This window comes from Pteropus medius, unplaced genomic scaffold (genome assembly GCF_902729225.1).
Source record: "Pteropus medius unplaced genomic scaffold, Ma_sr-lr_union100, whole genome shotgun sequence".
NCBI classification, from domain to species: domain Eukaryota; kingdom Metazoa; phylum Chordata; class Mammalia; order Chiroptera; family Pteropodidae; genus Pteropus; species Pteropus medius.
Genome location: NW_024351072.1, coordinates 1,525,704 through 1,532,693, shown reverse-complemented (window position 1 = coordinate 1,532,693; position 6,990 = coordinate 1,525,704). Strand labels below are relative to the sequence as shown.

The following is a 6,990-nucleotide window of genomic DNA, read 5'->3' as shown; positions in this document are numbered from 1 at the left end:
AACTTTACTGTTCCTGAAACAGCGACTAATACTATGGGGACAAATGTCATATAAAGAAACATTTACTTGCCTTTCAATGAGGTCTCTTTAACAAGACTACAGCCACATAACCCTCCACTTCTACACCTTTCCAGTGAAGCAGCACTGGAAATAAAAAAGAATGTTGTTCCCTTCCACCAAGAATGACTGGGTAGTAAAAGGAGAGATCAAGAGACACATAGAAACAAAAAAGAATGAGACGGTCTGAGTGCTGAAGGGCCCTTTTGGGACACAGCAAAGCATTTGAGATATAGCAAAAGCAGTAATAGGAGTTCATATCGTTATAGGACTATCTCAAAAAAATAAGTGAACCCACGTAAACGACCTAACACTACATCTTTTAAAACTAGAAAAAGAAGAACAAATTAAGCCCAAACTCAATAGAAGGAAGGAAATAATCAAAATGAGAGCAGAATTAAATGAAATGGAGAAGAAAAAGATAACAGAAAAAATTAATGCAAAACAAAAAAGTTGGCTCTTTGAGAAGATTAATAAAATTGACAAACCCCTGGCTAGACTCACTAAAGAAAAAAGAGAAAGAACACAAATGAACAAAATCAGGGATGAAATGAGAACTTACAAGAAATACCACCAAAATACAAAGGAAAATACAAGAATACTATGAAAAAGTATATAACACCAAATTTAATGACCTAGAAGAAATGAACAAGTTCTTAAAAATATACACCCTCCCTAGACTAAATCAAGAAGATATACTGCAATAAGAAATTTACGTAAGCATGTTCATAATAGTATTTTTTTTCATAGTCACTAACAGGAAGCAACTCAAATGTTCATCACCAGGAGAATATGTACATAGCACTTTATGCTGCTCTTGCCCTCACAATGGTGTCCCTGATCCTGCCTTGAAAAGCACTTGTGAGAAAGTAGGAAAGAAGGAAGGAAAACAAGTTGATGTCAGAAACATGGTGGAGTGAGAGATGTCTCCAGATCTTTCACCTTGAAACAACAAGAAGCTGAACATCTAAAGCTCAACAAAAAACACCCAACCTGCACACAAGCGTATCTGAGCATGAGATCTACAAATAAGAGCTACCACAAGTCAGAACCATGGAAGTCGGGTGGTAGACTAGGGGAAACAAAGAAGCTGCTTCTTGCAGCCAGAGCAGGAAGAGGGGGAGAGGAGAAGGTGTGGCAGGTTTCCTGAACAGCCCTGCCTTAGAGAGCTGTGAGCTTTACACAGCAACAGAGCCCAGGGATCAGTGCAGAAAGAAGAGAAGTGGGGACGACAAGGAAGCAGCAATTGATTATTACCAGAGGCAGTTGGGAAAAGCAAGACTGAGCCAAAACCTCCTTTCACCAACCCAGAAGGGCTATCCTCCCATATCTTACAACACCGAATACTGCCGCAGATTCCCAGGGGAATATAAACAAACGCTCAGAAACTGCCACTAATATTGACAGGGACTGAGACTAATAGTAGTGAAGGTGCTTGAATATCTATAAGGAAAAAAATAGGCATTATTAAGACTTTATCGAGTCTTCGCTGAGAGTTGCCACAGTTTCCTGCTTCAACAGTGCTTGGACTGAACCTGGTGCTCGTTCCCCCAACCTGGCTGGCTGCCAGATCCAGCCTCCGCGACATCTCACAGCACCCCCAGATCCCAAGGCCCCCACCGCCACTTCAGCACCACACAGCCAATGCCACCTCTCCTTACTGCTTGCCATGACTACCGCATCCACCTCACAGGTGTGCCAGAACTACCACCAGAACTCAGAGGCCGCCATCAACCGCCAGATCAACCTGGAGCTCTATGCTTCCTGCATTAACCTATCCATGTCTTACTACTTTGACCATGATGATGTGGCTTTGAAGAACTTTGCCAAATATTTTATTCACTAATCTCAGGAAGAGAGGGAACATGTTGAGAAACTGATGAAGCTGCAGAACCAGCGAGATGGCCAAATCTTCCTTCAGGATATCAAGAAATCAGACCATGATGACTAGGAGAATGGGCTGAAAGCAATGGAGTGTGCATTACACTTTGAAAAAAATGTGAATTAATCACTATTGGAATTGCACAAACTTGCCACTAACAAAAATGACCCCCATTTGTGTGACTTCATCGAGACTCATTACCTGAATGAGCAGGTGAAATTCATCAAATGATTGGGTGACCACGTTACCAACTTGTGCAAGATGGGGCCCCCGAATCTGGCATGGCAGAGTATCTCTTTGACAAGCACACCATGGGAGACAGTGATGAAAGCAAAGCCCTTGGCTGGCTTCTAGTAGCCACAGGGGTGACATCCCTAGTCACCAAAGCAGTACATGCATGTTAGGGTTACCTTTACCTTTTCTATAAGTTGCACCAAATCATCTACTTATGTTCTTTCATTTGTATCATTCTTTCAAATAAAGTAATTTGGTACCCCCAAAAAATAAATAAATAAAAATGACTTTATAAAAAGCAGGGATCCAAGAAGCTAGACACCATCTACTACAAACCAAAAGAAAAATGCCTTCTTTGCAACAGGCTAAAGAGAGACCTTTATATAATAAATGTTAATTCTGGGGAAAAAAAGCAAAATACACTTCCATTAAAACTCAGGCAGAGAAATGGTTCATTAAATACCAAGAACAACCAAGGTGACAAGGCACACAGAAAGAAAGAGAAAAATCTCCAGAAAATAAGCTTACAGACATAGAAATATGCAACTTAAATGACAGAAAATTCAGGATGGCACTTCTGAAAAAACCTCAATGATATCCAAAATAATTCATATCAACAATCCTAGAAACTGGAAAAACAAGTAGATCACCAGAATAAGTATTTTAGCAAGGAGACCGAAACCCTTGAAAAAGACCAAATAGAACATCTGGAGATAAAGAACACACTGAAAGAGATGAAAAAAGAAATAGAAAGCTTGGAAGATAGAGTCCACCAAATGGAGGAAAGAATCAGTGATAGTGAAGACACAAATCTAGAAAGAAATCAGAAGAAGAGAGAGACTAAAGAATGAAAAATAATAAAAGAGAAATACAAGAATTAGCTGATACCATCAGAAGAGGAAACATAAGAATAATGGGCATTCTCAAAGGCGAGGAAAAGGAGCAGCGAGTAGAAAGCATTTTCAGACAAATAGTTGATGAAAATTTCAAAAAATCTAAGGAATGAGCCAGAGATTGGTATTCAAGAAGTTACAGAACACCCAGTTATCTCAACCCAAAAAAGTCTTCACCAAGACACATTATATTAAAATTATCAAATATCAAACACAAAGAGAATTATCAGGGCTGCCAAGAAAAGAAGAGGGTAACCTATAAATGAAAACCCATTAGATTATCGTTGCACTTCTCAGCACAAAAATTACAAGCAAGAAAGGAGAGGAATCAAATATTGTAACAATTAAATAAAAGGAACCAAGAATAAGGTATCCAGCAAATCTATCCTTTCGATATGAAGGAAAAATAAAGACCTTTACAGACATATAAAAATTGAGGGAAATCGCCACTACAAGGCCTGCATTACAGGAAATACTGAAAAAGGTCAGCTCACCTAAAACAAAATGGCAAAAATATTCATAACTATGAGTAAGGCAACTAACACGCAGATAAAAGCACAGGAGTGCAACCTTTATTAATACAAGGAATAATAAGCTTAAACGATAAGAAGAGATTAACTATAGCAAGATAGTAATGAATGTTCAGCATACATAGGGACAAATTGAGACAAAAATAATGGAAAAAGGGAGGATTCAAATATCCAAACTCACAAAGGGGAAAGGAGATAAGGCACACGCAGAAGAAAATATATAACGATCCTCTACATATTCGTAAGGGTAAGCATACACCAAAGATTCAGAACTGAAGTACATAACATAAAACAAGAAGGATCAGAAGGAAAATACATGAAACTCAACCAAAATTTTTTAAAAAATAAAATAAAAATACAAGGACAAGGAAACAATGGAAACACCGAGCTACCAGAAAGCAAAAGATAAAATGGCTACAGGAAAACCTCATATTTCAATAATCACCATGAATGAAATAATAAAAAGCCACAGAGTTACAGACTGGATCAAAAAACAAAACCGAACCATATGCTGCCACCAGGAGACACATCTCAGCTCCAAAAACAAATGTAGACACAAAGTGAAAGGGTAGAAAATGATATTTCAAGCAAATGGCATTAGGAGAAAAGCAGGAGTGGCAGTACTAATATCGGACGAAATAGACTTCAAAATCAAAAAGGTAAACATAGATACTGAGGGACACTTCATAAAGATAAAGGGAATCATACCCCAAGAAGACATAACACTTATTAATATCTGTGCTCCCACTCAGGGAGCCCCGCAATATATAAAGAAATTTCTAGCAGAACTAAAGAGAGAAAGAAACTGAAACACTATCATAGTAGGAGACCTAAATACCCCACTGTCAGATATGGACAGATCATCCAAACAGAAAATCAATAAGGAAACAACATCTTTAAATGACACTTTAGACCAACTGGATATAATTGACATTTACAGAGCCTTTCATCCCAAAACAGCTGCTTGTACATTCTTTTCTAGTGCATATGAAACATTCTCAAAAACTGACCACATACTAGGACACAGAGAGAGCCTCAACAAATATAAGAGGGTTGAAACCATACTAGCCATATTCTCTGATCATAATACTTTGAAACTAGAGATCAACTGTAAATAGAAAGCCTGAAGAACCACAAATACATGGAGATTAAACAACATACTACTGAAGACTGACTGAGTAAGAGAAGAAATAAAAAGAGAGATCAAGAGACATATAGAAACAAATGATAATGATAGTATGATAGTACAACATATCAAAACTTTTGGGACATGGAAAAAGTGTTCGTAAGGGGAAAGTTCATATCATTACAGGCCTATCACCAGAGACAAGAACGAGCCATAATAAACAACCTAAAGCTTCATCTTAAAAAACTAGAAAAGGAAGAACAAATGAAACCTAAAGTCAGCAGAAGGAAAGAAATAATCAAAACTAGAGCAAGAATAAATGAAATTGAAAACAACAACAACAACAACAACAAAACAATAGAAAAAATAAGTGCAACAAATTGTTTTTTGAATAAGTTAATAAAATTGATAAACCCATGGCTAGACTCACTTAAGAAAGAAGAGAAAGGACACAAATAAGCAAATTCAGGGATGAAAGAAAAGAAATTACTACATACACCGCAGAAATACAAAGAATCATACAAGAATAATATGAAAAAGTATATAACACCAAATTTAATAACCTAGAAGAAATGGAAAAGTACTTCAAAAGATAAAACCTTCCTAGATTGAATCAAAAAGATCAGGAAAATCTAAATAGACCAATCAGCAGTATGGAAATTGAAACAATCAGAAACCTACTAAAAAGGAAAAGTTCAGGACCAGATGGCTTCATCATTGAATTCTACCAAACATTCAAAGAAGATTTAATACTTATCCTCCTCAAACTCTTCCAAAAAATCTAAGAGAAGGCAATACTTACCAACTCATTTTATGAGGCCAATATTACTCTGATACCAAAACCTGGTAAAGATAACAAAAAAAAAAAATTACAGACCAATATATCTCATGAAAAAATAATAGAAAAAATAATTCCTTTTGCAATTGCAACTAAAAGAATAAAATAACTAGGAATAAATTTAACAAAACATGTGAAGGACCTATTAACGAAAACTATAAGACCCTATTAAAAGAAATTGAAGAACTGGAAAGATATTCCATGTTCTTGGATTAGAAGAATCAAAATAGTTAAAATGACCATGTTACCTAAAGCATTATATAGATTTAATGCAATCCCCATCAAAATCCCATTGGCATTTTTTTTTAAGAAATAGAACAAAAAATCATCAGATTTGTATGGAAGCACTAAAGACCCCAAATTGCCAAAGTCTTCCTGAGAAATAAGAACGAGGCTGGAGGCATCACTTTGCCTAACTTCAAATTATACTACAGAGCCACAGTAATCAAAACAGCATGGTATTGGCAGCAAAACAGACGCATGGACCAGTGGAACAGAATTGAGAGTTCAGAAGTAAACCCATATTTATATGCGCGAATAATTTTTGACAATAAAGCCAAAAACCTACAGTGGAGAAAGGAAAGCCTATTCAATAAATGGTGCTGGGAAAATTGGAAAGCCACCTGCAAAAGAATGAAAATAGACTGTTGTCTATCACCACACACCAAAATTAACTCAAAATGGATTATGACCTGAATATAAGACCTGAAACAATAAAATGCATAGGAAAAAAACATAGAAATGAAACTGAAGGACATTGGACTTAAAGAGGTTTTTATGAATTTGACCTCAAAGGCAAAAGAAGTAAATGCTATAATAAATGAATGGGACTATATCAAACTAAAAAGCTTCTGCTCAGCAAAAGAAATCATCAACAGGTAAAGAGACAACCATCCGAATGGGAAAATATATTTGCAAGCAACACCTTCGAAAAAGGCCTAATATCCAAACTATACAAAGAAGTCATACGACTCAATAATAAGAAAAATCAAACAATCAAATCAAAACATAGGCAGAGGATCTGAACAGACACTTCTCCCTGGAGGACATACAAATGGCCAACAAATATATGAAAAGATGCTCAATATCGCTAGCTATTAGAGAAATGCAAATCAAAACCAAAATGAGATACCATCTTACACCTGTTAGAATGATATAATCAATAGGACAAGTAATAACAAATGTTGGAGAGGATGTGGAGAAAAAGGAACCCTTATACACTGCTGGTGGGACTGCAAATTGGTACAGCCACTGTGGAAAACAGTATGGAGGTTCCCCAGAAAACTAAGAATTGATCAACCATATGATCTAGGAATCCCTTTACTGGATATTTACCCGAAAGACTTGAAAATCTATATCTGAAAAGATATTTGCACACTAATGTACATAGCAGCACTATTCACAGTGGCCAGGATATGGAAGCAACCAAA

The 6,990-nt window shown here is 36.4% G+C and overlaps 1 pseudogene; it reads left to right on the top strand.

Annotated features, from left to right (window-relative positions):
- Positions 1 to 1,726: 1,726 nt before the first annotated feature.
- Positions 1,727 to 2,343, top strand: LOC120586064 (ferritin heavy chain-like; annotated as a pseudogene).
- Positions 2,344 to 6,990: the final 4,647 nt, after the last annotated feature.